A 26450-nucleotide genomic window follows, 5' to 3' on the forward strand; every position below is an offset into this window, starting at 1 on the left:
GGCAAAGTGAAGTCTTCAGATCATACCAATGCTTAACCAAAGCCCAAGCAGCCTTCAACTTGTCACTTGTCACTGGCCTGAGCCATCAGTAAAGGCATCCTCTTTCTTAATCCCAGCACATAGTCCACTACATTGGTAGTGAGAGGGCGAGCGAGGAGCTCCCACCCCTCCTTGACTATAGCCAAGGGTCCCCTGATTGGGTGACCAAAAAGAAGTTAAAAGGGACTGAAACCAACTCCTTACTGAAGGACCTCTCTGTAGGCAAAGAGTATGCATGGTAGCAGCAGATCCCACTTTCTTCTCTGGGGTTTCTCAAGCACTACAATCATGCTCTTGAGAGTTATATTAAACCTCTCAGCTAAGCTATTTGTATGTGGATGATAAGCTGATATAAACTTATAGGAGACCCCACACTCCTTCCACATGGCTAGCATATTCTTGGACATGAAGTTGCTGACTCTGTCAGACACAACTTCTTTAGGGAAGCCAACCCTAGTAAATATGCCAAGTAATTCCTTTGGAACTGACCTGGCAGTTACTGTTTTCAGTGGGATAGCTTCATGATATCTGGTTGCATGGTCAACTACCACCAATATAAACCTGCTGTCAGGGGATGTTGGAGGGTCAAGGGAACCAACAATGTCAATCCCTACTCTCTCAAATGGTATACCCACTACCGGGAGTGGTACCAATGGAACCTGAATTGCTGTGCCACTTTTACCAGAAATTTGGTAAGTAGCACAACTCCTGCAGTGACCTTCTACCTGGACCCCCATATTGGGCCAGTAGAAGTGCATGGATAACCTCTCCTTAGTCTTCTTGATAACAAGATGACCTGCAAGGGGGACAAGGGTCTCACTTGAAGGGGAACCACCAACCTACTATGGCTCCTTCAGTGCACTCTGTGGGCTCACTATTTAGCAGCCCACCCTCCCAATAAATTCTATGTTTCTTAGGAGGCACACCCTTAAACTGGGAAGGGGCCTGTCTCATAAGGCCTTCCAAAGATGGGCACTCATGTTGGCCCTTACTGAATTCTTCCCTTCAGGACCACCTTCCGCCAGTAAACTGTGCAACTCAGGATGGTCATGGGTGTCAAATACTTCAGGCAGCTCCTCTTCTTCATCAGGTTTAGGAGCTTGACCAACTGCCTCCACCTCAGTGGTAGGTGAGTTGGGGGGAATATTTTCTTTCCCTCTTTTTTGTATTCTGACTCCTTTAGCCTTGTGTTTCCCCTTTGACTTTGGCTTAGCCTTGGTCTTGGCCAGGGCAGCCTTTGTTTGAGATCTAGGGCGGGGTATCTCTGCTGCATCTCCCACAAGACCCAAGTCTCTGAGATCATTTCCCAGCGGAACTATTACAGGAACGTGCCTATGAACACTTACAGGTATCCTGACTACTGAACTATTTACAGCTAGATTTACATGCATAACTGGAAACTTGAGAGGGGGACCATCAGCTAATTTAGAGGGCATCAGAGGGGCTCTGGCCAGCTCCTCTGAATTTACCAAAGCTGAATCCACTACAGTTCTGTGGTTTCTCTACCATCTACCAGGACACTATCCTTAAAGTAGTGTTTAGAATTGTCAGGGATGGAGGCATATGCATCAGACACTCTAGGTTCCCAGGATCCGAGGGAAACTAACATTACTTCTGAACGTGTCCCACTAGGGAAGGAGTCTGAAGAGAAGGCTATCCCTGTGAGTATTTTGTCATGGCCTGTCTTTCCCCGCACCTTACTCTGTATGCATGGAACGCTGCAAGTGACTGACATGGAATTCTGTGTGTGAGAATGTTTTGTTCTGAATGGTTCTGTTAATGTCAGTTGAGAAGATGGGTTGACTGAGAGAGGATGCTGGTTGATGTCTGCCCTAGTAACTTACCTGATAGGGCCTATTGTTGCCTGCATTGCACCAAGCTGACTCAGAGAAGCCCACACTAGTGGGCTCAGATTCAGACTACATTGTTAGGGCTTATAACACAGATTTGTATTGGTGGATTCAAAATGACTTTAGAGACATTAGGCATAAAACTATTGCTTCCATATAACCCTTTGCTATGGGTGATTCACACAAGAGCACATACCAATGGGCACATTAATAGCATTGGCAATGCATTGGCAGACAAATATGCCAAAGAGCACACAGTGAGAACAACAGTAACAGCCAAAACTCGCTCAGCAACTGCAATGGTGAGGAACTAAAAGAAGCTTGTTTGGATATTCTACCCAGGCCAAAAGGCTTCCCAAGTAATTACATTTATGACATTGAGAACAACAAAGCAGTAGTCAGAATTCCTATGCGAAATGGGGATCCTATTCAAAGATGAATACCCAATGGATCAGACAGGGAAAATCTAATAGCTGCAAGGCATGCTGGACTTGCAGCTACCTATATTGAGGTTACTCCAACCACACAGCTGCGTCTTGACATGTATTGGTGGCCGGGTTTAAGGCAACAATTTAAAGTATACATAACAAACTGTGACACATGTCTCAAGACGATTGTGGACCAGAGCAGAAAACCTAAAGAGGCTCTTTGAAGAAAGGCAACCTGGCATTTTGAGATTCAATATCTGGAACACATAGGCCCACTACCAGCAATGAATAAGCACAAATATATTCTGGTAATAGTGGATTCTTGCACCATGTTCACCTGGATGATTCCTCAGAAGAGAGCCAACTGCAAATCAGTCATACAGGCACTCTTGGCTGTAGTAGCCACATCAGCAACTCAAACATTCCATGCTTATAATGGTCCAGCTTTTGCAGGGCAGGCCCTGAGAAAGGCATTAGAGGCTTAGGTATCAGAGCTGTACTTTTCTAACCTCTTTCGCCCAGAGACAAATGGGGTGATAGAGAGGGCAAATCACTCAATAAAGTTGTTCTTGACTAAATGCATCTTTTCAATGGGGGGTAACTGGGTAGACTATGTGCTTCTAGTGATAAAAAGTTCAAACTACTTCCTACCCCAGTCTACATGCAGCGGTAAGACTCCATTGAAACTCCTGTTTAGAAGGAAAATGTGTATGCCTGATCTGCACACTCTCGCCAGCCTTCTATTTATATGCACACAACTGCTGGCAACAATGCTGCTGAGGGAATCCCTCCAGGTTGAAGCTGCTGAGGCAAATCCTGAGACCACTATCAAAGCAGGAGTCTGGGTCCTGGAAAGGATCCATTACAAGACTCCATTTGGGCCCTTCCTATAGACCAGCAGTGCAAGTAATCAGACTGAAAGGTTCCAACACTGCTGCCCTGCCCGCAATACCACCCAAGAGAGGCACGAGACAAGTTTCTGTGGATCATGTGAAACATGCTCCTGATGGTTACCACAATGTTTCCATGCAATCAGCCTCTTCCAGTTGAGGAGCCTGAAGAAGAAGAAGAGGAAGAAGCGAGAATATGCCACACTTGATTACAACTCCACAATTCATGGAAGTACTGCATGTCTACCAATTTGGAAACAGAAAGCCATTTTAGTTGATAAAGTGATGAAAGAATTATTTTGGACAGACTTTCTGAAACAGTGTTACATAATACTGGCAGTATACTTACTCCTGCTGTGGCTGAGCCTCACTATGTTTCTCATCTGACTGACTTCTGGGCACTTTTTGAGCAAGGTTTCCACCTGTAAGCAACAAAATCATTCTAAAGTCTTTGAGTTCTTCACACATGTTAGAGAAAAGAGAGCTTCCGGAGTCAGGAACCCCAGCCTCAATACAAATGTTTCGTCAAACCATAGGTCAGGTGAGGATGCCATCGCTTAAACCTTTCAATGGCCCAGTCAAGCAGCTGCAAGTTCACACTTTTTCTGTGATTGATAAATCCAGGCTGTTTGCACCCAGTAATCCTGAGTCCAGAACATATAGAGAACTGTTGAGATCTAGGCTCCAGACATTTGCGCAAAATGCTTTGTTTGATGCTTTTGATGATATTGAGGATCTCCTTGATGTGTGTTATGTGAGATATTACAATGCCTTTTTTTTTGTCAAACGTGTGCACATCCTGTGGCCCAAATACACTTTCTGGGAACACTGTGCAGTACCTTTCCAAACCGATAGTCCTGAATTCCAAGCGCAGTTCCCATACATTTCACTGAAGCTATACCAAGCATGGGATTACAAGTGGGTTTTTACAAGTTTGAAAATCAGAGTAAGTTCCCTCCAGAGGCAGGTAATGCACAGCATATGTATGCTGAGGATACTTTTCAAACGTGACTTAACAAACATGGCAGGAAACTGCCCCTCCTTGGTCCACTTGGGGTCAGCAAATATATGCAAATCAAAGCTTTTCACTCTTTAGACACGGCATGTAGATTCCCACATTTGATCTATTTTTTCAATTATATGCAGTTCCAGACCACTTGCAGTAATAATAACTTGAGGTTCTACTGTGATTGAAAGATGGAAGAAGGTGAGTTCTGGAGTACGCCGTATAGAGAAGAAAAAAAACACAATGGCACCAAGCATGTTACCTATGCATCAAGGCGTCCTGTGTTGTGGGCTGTTCAAGCAAATGAATGCAATAAAAAAAGCAGGAACCAGCATGGGTCCACATTGGCCGTAGAATTCCCATAACACTTCCCTGACATAAGCTATATCAATAGGTAAGCTTCGCCAAGGAATGCTTTCACAATGAGCTGACACAATCCTTAGATAATTTTTATAAAAGAAAATAATTTGACAGCTATCATGCAGTCAGCTGCTGTTCTGAGGTGCACACAGAGTGGGCAGGTCAGGAAATCAGCTAACTGCGCCACCCCTGACCATAGAATACCTTGTAAGGTGGGACCAGCGTCAGTAACAGGTAGAACTTACACTTGATCACAAGCAATCATTCAAATCCTGCAGACTGAAAGTGAGGCAGTGCTACAAGGATTCCATGCATCAGATTCTAATGATCAAGTGCTAGAGCAGGGCTTCTATACACTAAGGGATGTAATTACAGATGTAGTTGGATTGGTTCAAAAGGGCCTGTCTTTCATTTGAAGCGACCAAGAAGCAGCAGTGGGCCTCATTACGACCCAGGCGGTAAGGGTTTTACGGCGGCGTAAACAGCGCCGACCCTTACCGCCTGAGTACGAGGTCCCTTAGCGCCATGGCGGACTTAACACCTGCTTTTAGCAGGTGTTAAAATCCATGGCGCTAAGGGACCATGGAGTTAATTACGCCACCGTAATTTACGGTGGCGTAATTAACGCCTTCCCCACTCCCATTATGCCCTATGGGGCAAAAATGGGAATGGGGAACGGTAAATGGGGATTGGGGACTTACCGCCCCGCCAAGGTCGGAATGGGGCGGTAAGTCCGCCAACCACCATGGCGTAAACGTAGTTTACGCCATGGTGGTAAAGTCACGGCCCAGGCGGTAACTTACCGCCTGGGTCGTAATGAGGCCCAGTAAGTCTTTGGGCCTCATTACGACCCAGGCGGTAAGGGTTTTACGGCGGCGTAAACAGCGCCGACCCTTACCGCCTGAGTACGAGGTCCCTTAGCGCCATGGCGGACTTAACACCTGCTTTTAGCAGGTGTTAAAATCCATGGCGCTAAGGGACCATGGAGTTAATTACGCCACCGTAATTTCCGGTGGCGTAATTAACGCCTTCCCCACTCCCATTATGCCCTATGGGGCAAAAATGGGAATGGGGAAGGGTAAATGGGGATTGGGGACTTACCGCCCCGCCAAGGTCGGAATGGGGCGGTAAGTCCGCCAACCACCATGGCGTAAACGTAGTTTACGCCATGGTGGTAAAGTCACGGCCCAGGCGGTAACTTACCGCCTGGGTCGTAATGAGGCCCTTTCTGTTGTAACAGACTTTCTGGACGCTCTTAGCAGAGGAGTCCCAGACAAGAATCTGATTTAATGGCCAGAACAAATAAATGCACTTCACTTGTCCAAGGTTGCAATACGCCAGGCAATGTCAGGCTTTACATTTTTGTTCCTTTGTGTACTTACAAGACATTTTGCGGCATCATCTGCCTTGGTACCAGGATTGACTAATTGGATTATGCATGGTGTTTTAAGTAGTCCCCTTCCAACTACACCTTCCATGATTTATCAGGAACTGCATTCCTGGGGTAACGTGTACTTTATTAATGACACTCGGACAAGGGAGGACTATTTAGCGCCTTATTCACATGCCTGTGTCTCACCTTGAAATCCTGAAATAACATTGTACTCATTATGTGAATGCCAAGGTTCCACTCGCATAGTTTGTGTGCATGCTGCACAAGTAAATAACACTGAATGCACACTCAACGTTACACCAATTTCAAGATATTGGGGGCATGTGGTGTTGGCCACTGTGGCCATAGCCATCATTGGAGGGCTAATAAGCCCTGATGTTGCAGCATACTGGGCCTCTGTCCTAAATTACCGAGGAGTCCAGGAGCCAATGTGCATTGCACTGCCCTGCATTCGCCTTGGCTTTTAAGGCCTGCCTCCGCCGGTGCCAGGTGCTGGATGATTGGAAGCACGGGCAGAGGCAAAGCGATGCAGCAAACACGGAGGAACGCTGGTTCCTGGTGAGGCTCTCACGCCGGCAGGCTGCTTTTCCTGTGTGCAGCAGTGAACATTCCAGACCGGGCGCGGCAGTGAGAATGCTCATGGTGCATGTCTAAGCCCGGGCGAGGCGGTGTGAACACTTCGGCGTGCCGCCTGATACAGCAACAGCAGCTGGTACCGTGCTGATTCAATGCAGAGTTACATATGCACGGGCGGCCTTGTGGGGCTCCCGGCTTCAGTTAAGTAAAAGGCTAATGTACTGCAATATTATGTGACCATGTGTGAGGTTTAACACATGGCTGTTTCAAGTTGGACTGCACAAATTAGACCTATTGACTGGGCAATTCACAAGAGGCTTATTGCATTGTTTGGCTCTGTGTTCCTTTCTTGTTGCCTTCATTTCAGAATTTAGTTTGCATGTGAGATAGGTTGTTAGGTTGAACGGGAATGGGTTGGTCAGGTAGTGTGCAGCAGAGTGTGAATAGTCACAATTAACGGTGGCTGCAGAGAGTACTGTATTTTTCCCAAAACTTCCTGTAAAGACTGCAGGGGGTAGCTGTACTTCTGCCCTCTATATGTGGCAGAATGCTTTCTTTAGACTGGATATACAATTCTGTGTGTAGATTCCACCCACCTGGGCAACCTGTAAAGGTAACGTTAGGGAGTGACTTATCTTGTCTTTTACAGCACAGGCCAATAATGTTCAATTTCCTGCTGCTTTCTTTTAAAGGTTCTACCACTCCCAAAGTACCAGAGAGGCCACAGGGGAACAGGATCCAAGATGAATCCTGGACCCCTGGATGACTCTGAGGCTAGAAGATGATCTTCCTCATCACAGTACCTTTGGTGTCTTGGCAGGCGAAGTGGCAGAGTTTCTTGGTTTCACTCGATGATTCCCTCCGAGGATGAACCCCCCTTGGAAGAAGGGGCCACTGGGATGCTGAGTCCAAGAAGAAAAATGGAACCAATGTCTTTCTGATGTGCAGCAGTTTTACTCTTCGCAGTACTCTCCTGATCGATGATTTCTCTGACTGTAGAAGTCCTGTGAAGATGAAACTTGCTGTGGGCTCCTTAGAGGCTTGACAGATGAGAGTAAGACCCATGGGACACATCCATGATTTCTGGCGGCGATGGGTGCATAGGTTACTTTTGGTGTCGGGTTCCGGAATATTGTAGTTTTCCAACTTTCAGTTCTTCAGTGCTGCAGTCCATACCCCTGGATGGCTTCTGGATGGCTTCTGGTGTCCTGGACTCCACCACTGGAGTGGACCTTGTACCCTCACCAAGTCTTGACCGTCGGGACATCTTCGTTAGCTTCTGGTGGTGGGAAACCCGCTGATGGACCTTTCTTGGCACTCAGTGACTCTGGACTCTCTCTGGCGGGAAAAAGTGGTCAGTGATGATGCCAAGGATGTCCCTTGAGATGTTATTAGGCAGTTTGGAATGTTTGCAATTCCGGGTGTCCAGCAGCACTATCCCAGGGTATCCCCTCTTCTGGGAGGTAGACAGAAATGGCTTCCATCAGTCACGAAACGCACCTCCGAACCACACTCCTCTACAGGTCTCAGAAAGACCACTTTTCCGGACGGCAGGCACACAGGACTGGCTTCCAGGGTACTTCTGATGAAGAGTAGACGATGGACCTTTACAGGTCCTCTTTAGATCTGTCCTTGGAAGAACACAGCAGCTTTCAGTTAACATGAGGAAATTGCAGCAGCAGACTTCTCCTCCAGCTGGGCTTTAAGGAACAGCTTCTTCTTGTATCAGCTTCGACTTCAGCTTCTGAACAAATAGGTAAATGCGAGGTGCCCATATATACGTTTGTGTTCCCCATTCACTCTGGCTGAGCCAGGCTCAGTGAGCCAATCACACAGAAGGGCATTCATGCAGGCAGGCAGCCAATCAGGCTCACAGGCATTCAGACCATTCACTCAACCCAGACACCCATTACAAAAAATGCGGATTTGGATAAGTACCCAGCCTTTCAGTACTCTACACTGCATTCGTGATAGTTTCAGTCAGGGCTGTCTCATTCATTGTGTCACACACACAGAAACTAGACACCCACAACAGAGAATGTGGGTTGACTCCCAACTCCATTCACAGAGGTCCCACCCGTAAGGTATACCCACAACACACAGCCCCTTGGAAGGCTCCAATCAGTCTGACAGAAGGCAGCCCCAGAGTATGGTAATTCCATACAACAGCCAGTCAGGAGGAAAGGTAACAGAGACATATATGGTGTTTCCACCCAAACGCCACTCAGGAGGAAGGGAAAAGAGACAGGGCTTGCCAGGACTTTTGGGAAACAAGGTAAAATGCATTAGAAACCAAGAGGGCACAGGGGCCATCTTGCCTTTGTGTAGGGATCCATTGATTCCTATGGCAATCCCTTGGTATCCCAAAATGGGGGATACTCAGAGCCACTGCCAAGTCAGCATGCAGCTGCTACCTGCCCGTACTCTGCTCTGTGGGCAACTCACAGGTGCCTCAACAACACGCATAAGGGGTACAGGTGTGTACACCCACAAATGGATGCCATAAGAGTATGCCATAGGGGTTATTCACCAAAAGATAAAATGAAGAGCTGCACTTCCAGAGGTCCAGCTGGACCTCAGTGGCTGAAAACACAGAGAAAACACACAGAGAGAAATGATAGGACAAGGACTCGGAGGCCCTGTCCCTCCATAAGGCATTTCCAGCATCACACTCCCCCTTACTACCCAATCAAATTATCCGAACTATCTTGCTGGTTTTCCTAAGGAAAACCTACATGTCCACAACCCAAATTCCTCTTCCCCCCATTGGCTGCCTCATGGTTACCTGTGAGTCTAGAATCAGGAGCCTGTGCCAACTAAGGTGGGAGGAGTCGTTCCCATTCAGCTTCTGTGGTTCGGGAGGCAGTGTTGATATTCCCCCCTGGGTTGTGACAAACAATTGCATTTTTACACAGTCAAGTACATAGCTTATCAAATGGCCCACATCTCGTACAGTTCAATGAAAACCTGTTGTAATGTTAAATGTTAAATGTTGTGGGTTTATTTTGAATTCACCAAGGCCATCACAATTCAAATTCCTACCCAGGCCAAGCCTCCAGTTAAGGCCTTTAAATTTTTCAAAATGTAGCTTTTATTTGGCACGCCTACAAAACATTTGTTTAAGAGAGTGCAGCAGTGAGGAGTCTTATCTCGAAGAACACTCCGCAGTGGACAAACAGATTCTCTCCTAGCCTCTGAAGATACAATGGAAGAGGTCATGGACTCTTTAATTGACAGCTCATGGTTAACAGGAATAAATATTGTTTTCTCTGAGGTCCCTATATTTGCTACAAAAACACTACAAAAAGGCCTGACCAAGCTCAATGCATTCATTAGAACACTGACGTATTTGTCAATCGGTTCACTGTGTGGACTGCTGCTAATATTTGCCTTTCTCTCCTATGTTGCTTTAGACACTGAATCATGAATGTTCACAACATGCAACGCCTTGAAGCAACCTGTTTTCATTTCAGAGGTGAACTAGGCAGACCCCTGTGGTACCAGCAATGTATGCAATTTCAAAGGCATTTAATTTTGTCATTAATCAGGAACAAGTCAACAGTGTCAGCCATAGCCAGATGCATGGTGTGTTCCAAGGAGTTGCTTCTCGCCAAGAATGTGGGGGCCAGAGTTACACTAAAAAGAATCCCATCGTGGCAAGATCGAATCTCCAAAATTCTGTCTGAGCACAGAGACGTGTGTGGAATCCAGAGATTCTTTCCTTGCGTGGGCAACAGTGATTGTGTCTCGGAAGGGCTCACAGCCAGGAGGATGAAAGCAACGATTAGTTCCAAATGTCTCCCGTGAGACCACTGCAGCAGCAAGTGGAACAGATGGGGCCCCGCTCAGCCTGATTCAAGCCAGACGCAAGATGACACCTGCTTCCTCTCTAGCCCTGGACCCCAAGGAGCCAACAGATTTGAGACAGGTGAAGGATACTTCTAGCTCCAGGAATACATGGCATAACCAGTCGATGCCTACATCCTTGCAGAAATCTCGAATGCAAATTCTGTTTCCATCTCCATTATGCTTCCTGACACAACTAAAGAGAACATTGACAGCAAACCCTGAATTCAGGAAGCCTGAAAGATAGCTGAATCTGCCACTATTGGAATCACAATCTGGCTCGAATTAACTAAAGATATACTGCATTATACCTCAAGGCCCAAGTTTGAACACACATCATGCATACGTATTGGATGACCTCTACCTACAAATCACTATGGGAGACAGAGGCACACATATATTGGTCTACCACAAGTATCACCAATTTAAACTTTGGACGATTTGCACAAGCGGGCATAAGTTCAAGATCACGCAAAGACTTGTTGGGTCAGAAAGTCAGAAGCCAATTTGTGCTGGATGTTCATTTCCAACGGGTTCTCAAAGAGCACGCCATCTTACCTTGCGGCTATGACCAGTAATAAGAATTGGAATTAATCTAAATAGCTCACATTAAATACATGCATTCATGTATGTTTTATTTAGCTATGTATATTTTATTTAACTCTGACCAGTAATACGAATTGGAATTAATCTGAATACCTCATATTAAATACATATATTCATATATGTTGTTTCTTAGCGATAGCCAGTATTAGGAATTGGAGTTAATCCGAATACCTCACATTGAATACATGTCTTCACTTATGTTTTTATTTAGCTATAACCACTGGTAGGAATTAATCGGAATGCTTCAAGTTACATGCATTTATTCATCTATTTTCCATCACAATTGCTACATTGTGCAAACTTTATTTTTGCCACCAATATGGGCTGCTTGTTTTGCAAATGTAGCTCCTAAAAGTGCCCATAAGGATTTCAAAGTGCTACAGATTTATGATCTATTACAGCTGTCTTGTGGGGGTGACATGCACCAGGAACTCTTAACAATTTAAGACCACCTTCATAGCCCATACAAGGCGTATAGGGGTACCATGTCTTCTTAGCGCTATAACCCAAGCGCTAGAACCCAGCACGTGCGAAGACAGGGGCCCAGACTTGTGCAGCATTTGTACACTCTCTAGCTTAGCTATGAACAATGAAATGGTGCATGTGCTGCCTCAAGCCAGCCGGCTAACCCCAAGAGGTCAGTTGGCAGCTTTTAGCATTGCACGGGTAATTGTTATCTGATACACTCAAGAACAGGAAGTCACCAGTTGACACGAATCAGTTGCATTGAGCACTTTCCAAATTTACAAACTTGGTCCCATAGTTCGCAATGATAAAAGTTAAGAAGATGTCACTTTTGATCACAGAAAGCCTTCTAACATAGCTTCGAGAAGAACGTTATTCTGTAATGTTAGAGATTTTCTCTTCATATAAAAGAAAGTGACACAACTGCTGAAAAAGCAAATATGACAAATCCACATGTGCAGGGCAGCCATTTTACTGTCAATAAATATATGGCCCAGGACAGCAAACGGGGGACACACGAGAGGCCAGAAGACCAGCCTTCGCTTTGAAGCCAGAGGGGCTGAGGAGGAGAGAGAGACACACACTGCCAGGTCCAGAGAAGCAGATGCCTGTTGATTATATCTCCTCTCTAAGACGTGAGTAACAAATGGGTTTTCCTGCTGCCATAAAGCATAATGAGAGCCGTATAGCACAGAGTAGCTTAGGAAATATGTGTTTCCCTTCTTTTTAAACTGAACGTCACTTCTTTCATCATTTGAAAATTCAACATGCTCTTCCCTTACATGATAATATTGTTCATGTTTGATTATATGTTATGTTATATCTGCTTTTGCTCTAGCTTGTTTAATGAGGATGATAACCCTCAGAAGATAGGGGATCATGTTAAAATGAATTAAAATGATGACTCTTTTGTCAAGTGTATATTTAAGTGCAACTAGTCAGAACGTTATCTCTGAGTGAGTCACGTTCCTTAATTCCCTGAGTATGTATGTTAAATTATGTTCATAACACCAGAGACTAGGCCAGCCTGTCTTTAAGCGTTGGGACATAGCCTATAGTGCTTTAAACATGAATGACTAATGACCACGGGTCAATTGTCACAGGCTTGCAAGAGGTGGAGATAAGGGGTTCGCGGTCACACCTGGACCACAGGCAATAGTATCAGATCCCTCCATATCATAAGTTCCCTGCTCAGTCTGCCACCTGGCCCCTTGTTGGCAGGCACATCATAAGTATCCTAACCCTGCTGATGTCCTATCTGGGTCGCTCAGGTGTCTTGGAAACAGAGCATATGATGCTCTCTGATAAAATTACACCATGTATCATCCAATAGCTTCAACAAAAGGTTTAATGGCTGGAAGGTTTAGAATTAATCTTAACCCCTGGCATTGCTCTGGACAACCCTTCATGATATTGTGTTTTACCTGCCAAGCCATTACAAAATGGCAAAGACCATATGCAAATCAAGCTTAGTCCCACTCCAAAAGGGGCAGTCCAGCCAGAATGGCTTGGTCACATCCCTTCTGCACAAGACCACAAGCATCCCCAAACATGTTTCGGCCTCATCAGTGAGGAGTAGTTTGGGTCGCTAGGCCCAGCAGGCACAGGGTTCACGTCCTGGCATACCCGTCCCACTCGGTGTGACTATAGCAAAACAAAAGAGGTGATGGTTGGAAGGTTTAGAGTTAATCTTAACCTATGGCATTGCTCTGGGCAACCCTTCAGACTATTGCTCTTCGCCTGCAAAGCCATTACGAGTGGGGAAAGACCATTTGCAAATCAGCCTTAGTCCCATCCCAAAAGGAGCAGTCCAGCCAGAATTGCTTGGTTACATCCCTTCTGCACGAGACCACTTGCAACCCAAACATGTTTTGGCCTCATTGGGCTTCATCAGGAGGAGTAGCTTGAGTCTCTAGGCCCAGCAAGCACAGGAACAACGTCTGGGCATACCTGTCCCACTCTGGGTGACTATAGCAAAACAAAAGAGATGATGGCAGCAAGGTTTACACCTAAACATAACCCCTGGCATAGCTCTGGCCAACCCTCCAGACCATTGTTCTTCGCCTGCCAAGCCATTACAAAAGGGGAAAGACCATATGCAAATCAGCTTAGTGCCACCCCAAAAGGGGCAGTCACATCCCTTCTGTAGGAGACCACAAGTATCCCCAAACATGCTTCAGCCTCATTGGGCCTGATCAGTGAGGAGTAGCTTAGGTCTCTAGGCCCAGCAGGCAAATGATGGCCTGGGGGTTGCCCAGAGCTATGTCTGTGGTTATGATATATGCAAAACATTCCAGCCATCAACATTTGGTTTGGCTCATCTAATAGCTTCTTACTCAAGTTCAGGTTTATTGTGGCAATAAGTCCCAAGACTGTGGGCCATTACCGCCTAAGGTAAGGCCCCAGGGGTCATAGTTAAAGGGTTAGACCGGGGTACTAAAGGCATTTCTTTCTGTTCCGAAACGCTTTGGCTTTTCAGAACAGAAAATAAATTTAAGAAAAATGGCCACCGGAGAAAGGAAAACAGAGTCTGTTTCCCTTTCCATGGCAGCCATTAAAAAGATAGGAGAAAAAGTAAACAAATAAAAAAGGACTTTCTTCCTTTCCATGATGGCCTGTTGCAGATTGAGAGCGGACGCACTGGGGACTGAAGTGTTTGCAGTGCGTCTGCTGTCGAAATGGAAAAAAAAAGAAAGTAAATTGGGGTAGGGGTGCGGGAGAAGACTTACCTGATTCCCCAGCGAGGGGAGATGGTATTGATGGAAATGGCAGCATACAGGGGTAAGTGAAAAAGCTTTTAGACCCGGCGTTTGATGCACGCAAATGCGTACATGGATTACACTGTGGTATGTTTCGGAATTCAGCCAATCAACGCTCAGTGTATCCGGTGGCACCGGCACGCCGGGTACTAATTTGTAATATAATATTCCATAAAAACACACATCAAAAAAATATGTACATAGCATAAAGGGTCAAAAGTATAATATTCAGTAATTACAATTGTTACAGTGTATCAATAAGTGACATTTCCTGATATTTAAGGCCTGCCTGAGATAACTCAGACGCTGTTTAAAACAAAGTACTCAGGTGTGATCTAAAATGCAACAACTTTGTACACTGATATTTCCTAGCAGCTTCCTTATAGCGCTAAGCACCCGCTCCAAGGACTGGAACAGGTGCTAAAGGCCTGGAGCCCGCGTTAAAGGCCTGAGCGAAGCGAGGGCATTTAACAAGGACCCTGGCATGTTAACACCCATTCCAGCCCTTGGAACGGGTGGTTAATGTTATTAGATCCACAGGTTGCCAATCCGGTATCCCGTGGTGCTGAGAGTGGTCTAATGGAAAGAAAATACTTACATATTATGACTGACATGGAGCTGGAAGGCGGGGCTCCTTACGCAGCCCCTCTTCGATTTCCATGCCAACTGACAAAGGGAGAGGGAGCAAAGCTGCGGTGCTGCAGCGGGCGGCGCCACCGCCACAATCAGGTAAGTGGGGCTGGGGACAGTGGTTGGGGTTACTTAAAAATGAAGGGAAGGGACGGTGGGGAGAGATGGCATTGCGGGTCACTGGAAGCAGACATTGGATTCCATGGAACGCTGGCTTAGATCAGTAGTTCAAGCCTGCGATCCAAGGGCGTGATTGGCTGCTCCCCCACCCCGGGTGCTAATATATATTTCACCCAAGGAATTGTGATACCTTCTGCCTTACTTAAAATGATGTAATTAACAATCGAGAAAAGTCTGCTTTCGGGTTTGAGCAGATGGGAAGCCAGTGGAAAACTTGGTCATAGGATAATCTTCTAAGAATCCGAGGCCTAGTTCTAGGTGAGTTGCATAATAGGCGACTGATCTCGGAATTCCCAACACTTTAACAAAAATCATTCTCTATAGTTTGCAGTAGTGTCTAGTTCGAGAAACCCCAAAGTGTTGCTCCCATATTTTACTATAGATTTTTGTTTTAGTGCTTTACACATTTTGATGAAGCGAGTAGCACCACCTACAGATGATTTCATTCTGGTGGCTTGCTTTTTTATAGGGTCACAACCAGATAAATGCATAGAAAAGTGTCTCCCTAGATAATCGAACCCACTCACTCTAGGTCTAGCGTTATTATTGCTAGACATTTTGGGTATGTTGTGACTTTTATTTCCAGTGGAGAGTGGAAGTTTCGTTGACTTCAACGTGTTGATCTGTAAATAACGCTGATTCATAACACAGTATATTGTGTTATCAAACGGTGTAGTGCTCGTGGGGTCTGGGTCAATCAGACAGTATCGTCCGTATATGCCAATACGGGTATGGACATATTTCCAATTTTTGGTACATCTGCTCGTATTTGAACCAAGGAGTCATAAAGATTATTAATATATAATTAAAACAAAAGGGGCGCCAAAGCGCATCCTTGTCGGACTCCTGTATTAATAGGGAAATAAGATATGCATCTGCCTTTGTCACCACCTCTAACACATGCCTTAGTGCCATGGTGAATGTCTATAAGAATATTTAACATATCACATGTACAATTTACTGATTTGAGCACATCCCACAGTATTGCTCTATTGACCATTGGCCATAAAAACTATTTTTGTTTTAATGTATAGGGAGTGTGCCACAATTAGATTTAAATGCAAGACTTGTTCACTGGTCCAGAGACCGGAACAGAACAGAACAGCAGCTGTATTTGGGTTCAAATGTTATTATTGTTAACCCAATGGTCCAGCGTGTTAATAGTGCCCTGCCAAATATTTTAAAATTCGAATCTAAAAGGGAAATGGGCCTATATGCCTCAGGGCTAGTTCTACTACCCTTCTTAAATAAAGGGTTAATTACTGCCTGCTTCTAATTGGCTGGTTTTTACACAATGTTTTTGTGCGCTTTGGATTATGGCGCTATATAAATAACACATCATTATCAATATCATATCATTAAAGACCATCGTAAGAGCGGAGGCCCATGCATCAATCAGATCCAAAAATAGATCAGAGGGGATACCATCTGGTCCAGGACAGCGCCAAGGCTGGTATCAGTCACCTCTTGCAATGAGAATTTGAGAGGGTCCACTTAGATCTGTTGTGGAACCTAGTATAAGTCACTATTTGAATTTAGCACCAATCATTCTTGGACAGAAGTCACATTGGGAATACAGAATAGTGATGTCAAATGTGTTACCCACGCTTCCTCCTCAACTGTTTTTTCAGAGTCATTACACTTGTGGATATATCTTGGTCCATGTGAAACCAGGTACCAGAATGTCTTTGAATCATTATCTACACAGACCATTTCCAATTCCGGCCATGCATCGCTGTCTAGTTAGAGCTTATGTTTTGTGATAGCAGACTTGTCAGCAGCTTTTGAATGAGCAATTATTTTTTGGAGGATGTGGCATTTTTTAGTAAAGAGAGAACATTACATTTAGCTAGATTCTTACTTATTCCAGTAATATCCCTCGGAAGGATGAATAAACACGGCTGCACTGATGGAACTGATGTACTCATCATTATGATACGAATTTGGACAACCTTTTCTAGTTTCTTGCACTAATTGTTCATCAACCCCCTCAAGGCCATTATCCCTTTCATCTGCTTCTGCGGGTGAAGCCTGATCACTAGTGCACCTCTGCCCACTACCCCGTACTGCCGTAATAGTTTTGTGTTCGGATTTTCTCTTCTGTTCAATATTCATACTATTCTTATCGTCTGTGTATCTCATGGGGGACAGGTCTAAATTCTATATTGCTGCCTCAAGGTGGATAGGTTCTATGATAAAGGGACAGTAAGCCTCTTTCTAAGAACTTATTTCTGAATTCGACCAGCATATAACTTCAAAAGGGTCATTTAATGCCTGGTGATGGGAACATCACACAATATTCGCACAAATGACTAAGCAACACCCTATTGTTTGCCTTATTCAGTGAAAGCACTTATTTGGCGGTGACTCTTCATATTCTCTAACACTTTTGCCCAACATATAAATCACTTTGATTTCATGGTGGCTATTAGGCACAAAGGAATATCTACCACCATCTATATGGTTGCCAGGCTTAGTTAGACTTTCATTCCTAACCTGTCGATGACAGCGACAAGAATAGCAAGATTGCTTACATTGCTGTGCTTCTGACCGTCCTTTTACCCTTGTGGGTGGTGGTCTATTCATAGTGTGCCTATTCCTGTTCACCTTAGTTGCAGCCCCTCTTCGATTTCCATGCCAACTGACAAAGGGAGAGGGAGCAAAGCTGCGGTGCTGCAGCGGGCGGCGCCACCGCCACAATCAGGTAAGTGGGGCTGGGGACAGTGGTTGGGGTTACTTAAAAATGAAGGGAAAGGACGGTGGGGAGAGATGGCATTGCGGGTCACTGGAAGCAGACATTGGGTTCCATGGAACGCTGGCTTAGATCAGTAGTTCAAGCCTGCGATCCAAGGGCGTGATTGGCTGCTCCCCCACCCCGGGTGCTAATATATATTTCACCCAAGGAATTGTGATACCTTCTGCCTTACTTAAAATGATGTAATTAACAATCGAGAAAAGTCTGCTTTCGGGTTTGAGCAGATGGGAAGCCAGTGGAAAACTTGGTCATAGGATAATCTTCTAAGAATCCGAGGCCTAGTTCTAGGTGAGTTGCATAATAGGCGACTGATCTCGGAATTCCCAACACTTTAACAAAAATCATTCTCTATAGTTTGCAGTAGTGTCTAGTTCGAGAAACCCCAAAGTGTTGCTCCCATATTTTACTATAGATTTTTGTTTTAGTGCTTTACACATTTTGATGAAGCGAGTAGCACCACCTACAGATGATTTCATTCTGGTGGCTTGCTTTTTTATAGGGTCACAACCAGATAAATGCATAGAAAAGTGTATCCCTAGATAATCGAACCCACTCACTCTAGGTCTAGCGTTATTATTGCTAGACATTTTGGGTATGTTGTGACTTTTATTTCCAGTGGAGAGTGGAAGTTTCGTTGACTTCAACGTGTTGATCTGTAAATAACGCTGATTCATAACACAGTATATTGTGTTATCAAACGGTGTAGTGCTCGTGGGGTCTGGGTCAATCAGACAGTATCGTCCGTATATGCCAATACGGGTATGGACATATTTCCAATTTTTGGTACATCTGCTCGTATTTGAACCAAGGAGTCATAAAGATTATTAATATATAATTAAAACAAAAGGGGCGCCAAAGCGCATCCTTGTCGGACTCCTGTATTAATAGGGAAATAAGATATGCATCTGCCTTTGTCACCACCTCTAACACATGCCTTAGTGCCATGGTGAATGTCTATAAGAATATTTAACATATCACATGTACAATTTACTGACTTGAGCACATCCCACATTATTGCTCTATTGACCATTGGCCATAAAAACTATTTTTGTTTTAATGTATAGGGAGTGTGCCACAATTAGATTTAAATGCAAGACTTGTTCACTGGTCCAGAGACCGGAACAGAACAGAACAGCAGCTGTATTTGGGTTCAAATGTTATTATTGTTAACCCAATGGTCCAGCGTGTTAATAGTGCCCTGCCAAATATTTTAAAATTCGAATCTAAAAGGGAAATGGGCCTATATGCCTCAGGGCTAGTTCTACTACCCTTCTTAAATAAAGGGTTAATTACTGCCTGCTTCTAATTGGCTGGTTTTTACACAATGTTTTTGTGCGCTTTGGATTATGGCGCTATATAAATAACACATCATTATCAATATCATATCATTAAAGACCATCGTAAGAGCGGAGGCCCATGCATCAATCAGATCCAAAAATAGATCAGAGGGGATACCATCTGGTCCAGGACAGCGCCAAGGCTGGTATCAGTCACCTCTTGCAATGAGAATTTGAGAGGGTCCACTTAGATCTGTTGTGGAACCTAGTATAAGTCACTATTTGAATTTAGCACCAATCATTCTTGGACAGAAGTCACATTGGGAATACAGAATAGTGATGTCAAATGTGTTACCCACGCTTCCTCCTCAACTGTTTTTTCAGAGTCATTACACTTGTGGATATATCTTGGTCCATGTGAAACCAGGTACCAGAATGTCTTTGAATCATTATCTACACAGACCATTTCCAATTCCGGCCATGCATCGCTGTCTAGTTAGAGCTTATGTTTTGTGATAGCAGACTTGTCAGCAGCTTTTGAATGAGAAATTATTTTTTGGAGGATGTGGCATTTTTTAGTAAAGAGAGAACATTACATTTAGCTAGATTCTTACTTATTCCAGTAGTATCCCTCGGAAGGATGAATAAACACGGCTGCACTGATGGAACTGATGTACTCATCATTATGATACGAATTTGGACAACCTTTTCTAGTTTCTTGCACTAATTGTTCATCAACCCCCTCAAGGCCATTATCCCTTTCATCTGCTTCCGCGGGTGAAGCCTGATCACTAGTGCACCTCTGCCCACTACCCCGTACTGCCGTAATAGTTTTGTGTTCGGATTTTCTCTTCTGTTCAATATTCATACTATTCTTATCGTCTGTGTATCTCATGGGGGACAGGTCTAAATTCTATATTGCTGCCTCAAGGTGGATAGGTTCTATGATAAAGGGACAGTAAGCCTCTTTCTAAGAACTTATTTCTGAATTCGACCAGCATATAACTTCAAAAGGGTCATTTAATGCCTGGTGATGGGAACATCACACAATATTCGCACAAATGACTAAGCAACACCCTATTGTTTGCCTTATTCAGTGAAAGCACTTATTTGGCGGTGACTCTTCATATTCTCTAACACTTTTGCCCAACATATAAATCACTTTGATTTCATGGTGGCTATTAGGCACAAAGGAATATCTACCACCATCTATATGGTTGCCAGGCTTAGTTAGACTTTCATTCCTAACCTGTCGATGACAGCGACAAGAATAGCAAGATTGCTTACATTGCTGTGCTTCTGACCGTCCTTTTACCCTTGTGGGTGGTGGTCTATTCATAGTGTGCCTATTCCTGTTCACCTTAGTTGTAAATGAGGATTCAACCTCTAATGAAGGATGTGCAATCCCCAAAGCCCGAACTAGGCCAGGGCGGGGGGCGGTTGCTCAGTCATGGTTCCATTCGGTACAAGGGTATATGAGTCAAGGGCATTATTTGTATGTAATTCAGCATGCCCATATCCTACTTAACATTTACCCATATGCCCATTTACTATTGCCATGACCAACAACAAACCTAGGATAGATAGACAGTTCCTTCCTAATGTATTTTAGATCCTTTGGAATGGTCCAGCCAGTGCTTTTGGAACTATTTCCTGAAATAGACATCCACACTAAGTACAATTTTCAGTCAGCAAGCGATGGTTAGCAGAGCCTACCCCATCAAATGGCATGTAATTTGGGGAGGACATTTTAGCACATATTTCTGTACCTAAGAAATATGGCGGTAATTGGAGCCACTGGGGTAATAGCTACTCTTGATTGAGTTTTAGCAACTGTACTTTCTTGGGCACCAATTAACGGTATCAGGTAATAAAATTGTGGCAAAACTGTCGCCGGTCAAAATAATCGCAGCAAAAATGCTGTGGTTTGACCCGGTAAAGGTGTACCCCATTATACATTTTAAGGGGAGCGGGGGTTGCGAGGGTGTCCCCCGCATCCTTTACATGATTGTGGCGCAAAAAACCACAGCATTTTTGCCGCAATATTTTGTATTCACAGCCATTTTTGCAGAGATTTTAAGACATGGAACCCAATTAACATGGTATAATGATCGCCAGTAGTAGAGTCAAGCATTCGACTCGCATCTTGTCCATCGTATGGGAATTTAAAATTATTCTTGGGGGCAAGAACCTCAAATGTATTAGAAATAGGTATATTACGATACAATGTTACATCAATTGGGGAACCATAAACGTCTCCACTGTCCAGGGGTTCACAATGTTGTGTAGATCAATCCTAAGGTCACCCTCATTAGACACTTTATGCATTTCAGCCGGGAAATTACATTTCTTACCCCATTCCTCAGTGACATTTCTAGGGATTTCTTATAGTGGGAGGGTATCACCTAACACAACAAATGAGCCATCAGGGATTAACCTTGAGGGTACCCAGGGAGGGTACTATCAAAAGCAGTACATATTACATTGAATAAGATCAATTTTAACAATTAAGAGTAACATTCGCAATACCAAAATACTATCTAAAACAGTAAAGATACAATTCCTCCAAAATCTCATGAGAAATAACATAAAACCAATTTTTAAAAAATACGTAAAATATGTATGAATAGGGGGGAGCTTTATGGTTCAATTGAATTCTAGACTGAACAAGAAATCCAGGTGATTAATGCTTCCCTTTGATAATCATGCTGCCCCTCACACCCGGCAGCCCCAACGTGTTATGTATGCAATGAATTCCTAAATTATTCATGTATATCGTAGAAAAGATCATCACAAAGTAATCAGAGAGAAAATTAAGCTTGAGTCGCAAAGGAGAAAGATACCGGGACTGGAAGAGAATTCCATCACCCCCAACATGGGCTGGCTTGGAGTACTAAGCTGACGGTAAAAAGACAGTAGAAAGTAGAAGCGTAAACTTTGCAAGTCCTGTCAGCACTAATTTTAAGAACGTAAAGCAGTAGCATTCACAGCTGACATAGAGACTGCATATGAGCCTTTCACCATTGTACCTCCTAGCATCTGCCACCTCCAGGTTCCAACACAGCCTACAACATCGAGCACACCCCTAGTGCAGGCTTCACTGCAGGCTTCACCATGGATGCTCTTGAGGGCATGCTGTTCCTGTGGGCCAGCCTCACATTTTCACTAAGCACCACATGATCCTAGTGCCAACAAGGTCGCTGGTGGTCTTGAAGCCCAGCAACAAGGACACTTCACTGTAGCAGAATACAAACTCTGAAGTCAACAATTACTACACTGAGCCACCATCACTAAACATACCAATGCATTCAGTAGGTATTGTGGATGGTACTATTCTCCCAACCAACCGGACGTCCTGGGATGGGGGGCCCTCTTCACCCCCATGCTCCACTCTTCCTTGCACAAAGGTAGGGTTTGCCCCAAGTATCCACCCCGCCCCATCTCAACCTTATTCCCCTTCTACGGCATCCTGTCCCTTCGGGGTTCTTCCTCCGCGTTGCACCCCTCCACAGCCCTTTCCCATGGCCCTCACCTGCCCCCTACCCTCCACTACCCATCCACTCCCCGTCCACCTCCACAGCCCAACCTGCCTTCACCACCTTTGCTACGTGGTGAAGACCCTTAATGCAAGTGTATTGAAGTAAATATCTGCGATGCAAAATTTGACAACCACAGAGTTGGTGAAGAACAAAATATGCATGGTTGCTATGATTGGTGGATTTATGGTTGCTGTATAGTGAGATCTGTCGATACTCGGTAACTCGGTATTATCAAGCCACGCCGCTCACAGACTGGCTCAGGATATCAGAAACCAGCAAAACATAACATAACAGTATCTTTCTTGTCCCTTTGCACGTGATCCAACATGGGGAACACATGATCACAATCAAGGATCTGTAACCTTTGGTTCACCAGATGTTTTGGGCTGCAAATCAGATCAGCCCAAGCAGGTATTGTCAATGGTATGGGGTCATGGGAATTATACAAATCAGGTCAATCACATATTGCAGACACTCGCACTCTCTCTTAAGACTATGGTTTGTGTTTACTGAACTGGCTTGCATCCTGGTACCATTCCCAGAGTATCCATTTTGGGATTACAGGACTGAGATCTGCAAAAAATAAAAGACAAGCCATTGTAACTGTTTGCGGAAAAGAACCTAAAACGAGTACCCCCCAACAAGAATACATGCGTGTACGCAAGCTCCAAGCCCATATTTCTTGCAAAACGTTAAAAATTCACTTGTTTGATTTGTCAATGGATAAACAAAATCAACAACATAACCTTCAATAATATAAAAATCTCACAGTTGAGTAGCGTTTTGAAAAGATGTGCATACTACAAGCAGCATTGGATCTCAATGGGATTCAAACCTGTGCCTGTCCAGAGTTGTTAAACAGGGAACATCAGCCTTGGCCTTAAAATATCACATGGGTTGTTTGGCACCTCCAGCATCCTTATGAATCGCATGGCCTGCAGTATGCTTTTGTTTCATTCGTCAACATGGTACCAAAAGAAAAATAAAATACAAGTAAAAAATGCAAAGTGAATTCAAAAAGGCATTGGCAGAAGTGGTATTGGAACCCAGCTCTCAGAAACTGCTCCTCATTCTTAGGTGCATGCCCCAGATACTTTACAATTCAATGCCCTATATGTGAAACTCATAGAAGTGTAAACAAGTGTTAACACATCCTCATACACCACATGTGCTCGCTAGGTCAAAAGCCTGTGCATGAGCATCACAGTTTTTTGTCTTGTGGAGTCGGATTCTTTTTGGGTATGTTGATGATGGGGGGAAAGAAAAAAGTCAACAAGAGGTCACTAATAGAGAACAAGGGTCTCATCAACAGGCAAAAGAAGCATCGCATGTTGGACGATATTAATAATCTCCATGACAAGCACTGTAGGAGTCCCAACTCTTCAAGTGTGGTTCCAGAGGTCTAGACTACTCTAGTCTGCCCCTGTAACACAGGCACCGGTAATGTTCCTATTCTGGCTAGTTTATGTTTGATTCTAATAATTATTTTATTCTATTTTTATACTTGTGTAAGCTCTCAGTTGTTCCCTTGAAGGAGGGAGTGGTGTTGTAAAACTTGAATAAAGTTTCAAATGTCATTTCTCGTTGGTAATATATGCCAAATATTGTACAAATTGCTTGCATAATTCAAGAGAAAACAAGGCTTGAGGCATGGAGATACCTAAGACTTTTATATGATGTGTTTTGTGAAACACCATTGTAGGCACTTGAAAGAACAAACCTTCAAAACAAAGGATCAGTGTATATTTTGGGCAACTGGCATCCGCATTTCTAGAGTAGGTGAAAATAAGACTACTTTGCAAGAATTTAATCTGACCTAAATGAACATTATTTTAGTAAAACAGACAGTATTCACAAATAACATCTGTTTTACCACTCCACCTGATTATGGGTTTGGCAACCCATTGAGCATGAAAAATGTTTGTGCAAGGGGAAGTACTACCTCCACTAACAATGGTGGTAATTGCGCAGGTGATAATATTGACACTCCCAAATCACGTCCTGTGGGATGTGGGACTTCAGAATGGGAAATAGCTAAAACCATAATTAGGGAGTGGATTAACATTACCACTGGCGGTAACAGACATTCAGTTTGGCGGTATTAGCATTGAATGAGGCTCATGGGTAACAAATATTGCACTTGTCTATGCAGTCTCTGGTGCAACTAACATTTTCTAAAACGGTTGCACAACATTCTTTGTCACTAGAGTGTTACTTCAATTTACTCTGAAAAATGGTTTCAGTAAATTTGTAAAAACCTCAGATTGTGAGTACAGTTTTGTTGTTACCATTTTGACATAGAGGTGTGCGAGTGTGTTATTTAAAACAAAATAAAAAAACAAGATCGGCCAAGAAGCTGCTCATGTGAACTGGTGCACACACACTCCTTAGAGAAACCACAAATGATACTAGTTAAAACTATGCATCATAATTTCTTTTAATTGGACTGTCCATGGTTCATATTGTAGTGTCCTTTTTCTATTGTTATGGGCTGGGAAGAAAGAAGCCTACAGGTTTGGTGCGTTTTATAGTTGCTAAAATAAATACATAAAAAAAATAAGAAAGGAGGTGATGTGTAAGGGAGGGGGCAAAAAGGAGAATTAGGAATAAAGAACAAGTTACATACATCTCCAGCACCTTTATTTATTCCAAGTGATCTATATGTATCGATGGCGGAGTGAGTATACAACCATGGCAACAAAGGTACTTTGATCTCGAGAGTGCTATGCATTCGCCTCTCTCCAGCCATGGCAATCATGAGATTAAATTAAATGTATTCATGTATTCCATGGGCTTACGTGACGACAGACGCGCAAGAAGCATACTGATGCACTCAGTGGACCCTGAGGTAATAGCTATCATGCATGAACTACTGGAAGAGTCTACAACCATATTTAATGATCTAAAATAACATTTACACTCATGTTTTGCTCCCTGCAAGATGGACCACGAAAGGCACACGTTTCACTCCAGAACTCAAACTAAAGTTGAGACTCTAGATAGCTATGAGACTTTGAACCAGCATAAAACACTGTGGGCCTCATTATGAGTAGCGCGGTAATAACGGGGTCATTACCGGCATGGAGGAACGAGCGGGTCCGTGCTCGTATGACGCCGCTGATAGCGGGTGATTACGAGTGCGCGAGCACGCGTGAACCCCCATGCCGGTAATGGCCATACCGGCATGCCGCTAAAGGTCCTCCAACCCCCCAATAGCACCATCACGGGACCCGCCGATACCGCCACCGCCTAGGAGGAACCCCTAAATACCAAGCCGGTAATACCAACATGCTAATACCGGGCTCTTATTACTGGACCCAGAAATAAAGTAATTGCGTCGGAACGGGAAATGGGACGGCGGCCATCTTTAAAAACACAATCCATTGCAATCCTCCCAAACCAACAGGTGTTTCCTGGAGAGCTCTGTGTCAATACTTCGAGAATGTCTAAGGCTACCCGCAGGACCACCCCCCGGCTGCGGAAACAGCGCTTTTCCAATGCCGAATTAAATATGCTAGCGGACAAGGCAACGCATGTCGCAACACACACATGAACATATCCAAGTCCAGATGGTGGGCCAAACCCTGCCAGACAGAAATGCATGCTGAGTGCCAATCCCATAACCAACACACAGCCAATACACCTGGACCGTGCCCATGTAAAAAATCACACAAACCCCAATTCAACGGCATGCCACCTGCCATGCAGTGAATGCCAAAATGCCCCCTCAGACTATCCTGTGTGACACACCTGTAAGACATGAATGCATGATTAAATGAATAATGAACAGCACCATAGTATGCTTCTGGCATGTAACACCATCACTGATGTCCTGCATCTCTTCTACCCCC

The sequence above is a fragment of the Ambystoma mexicanum genome, chromosome 10 (genome assembly GCF_040938575.1).
Source record: "Ambystoma mexicanum isolate Mex_15411 chromosome 10, UKY_AmexF1_1, whole genome shotgun sequence".
NCBI classification, from domain to species: Eukaryota; Metazoa; Chordata; class Amphibia; order Caudata; family Ambystomatidae; genus Ambystoma; species Ambystoma mexicanum.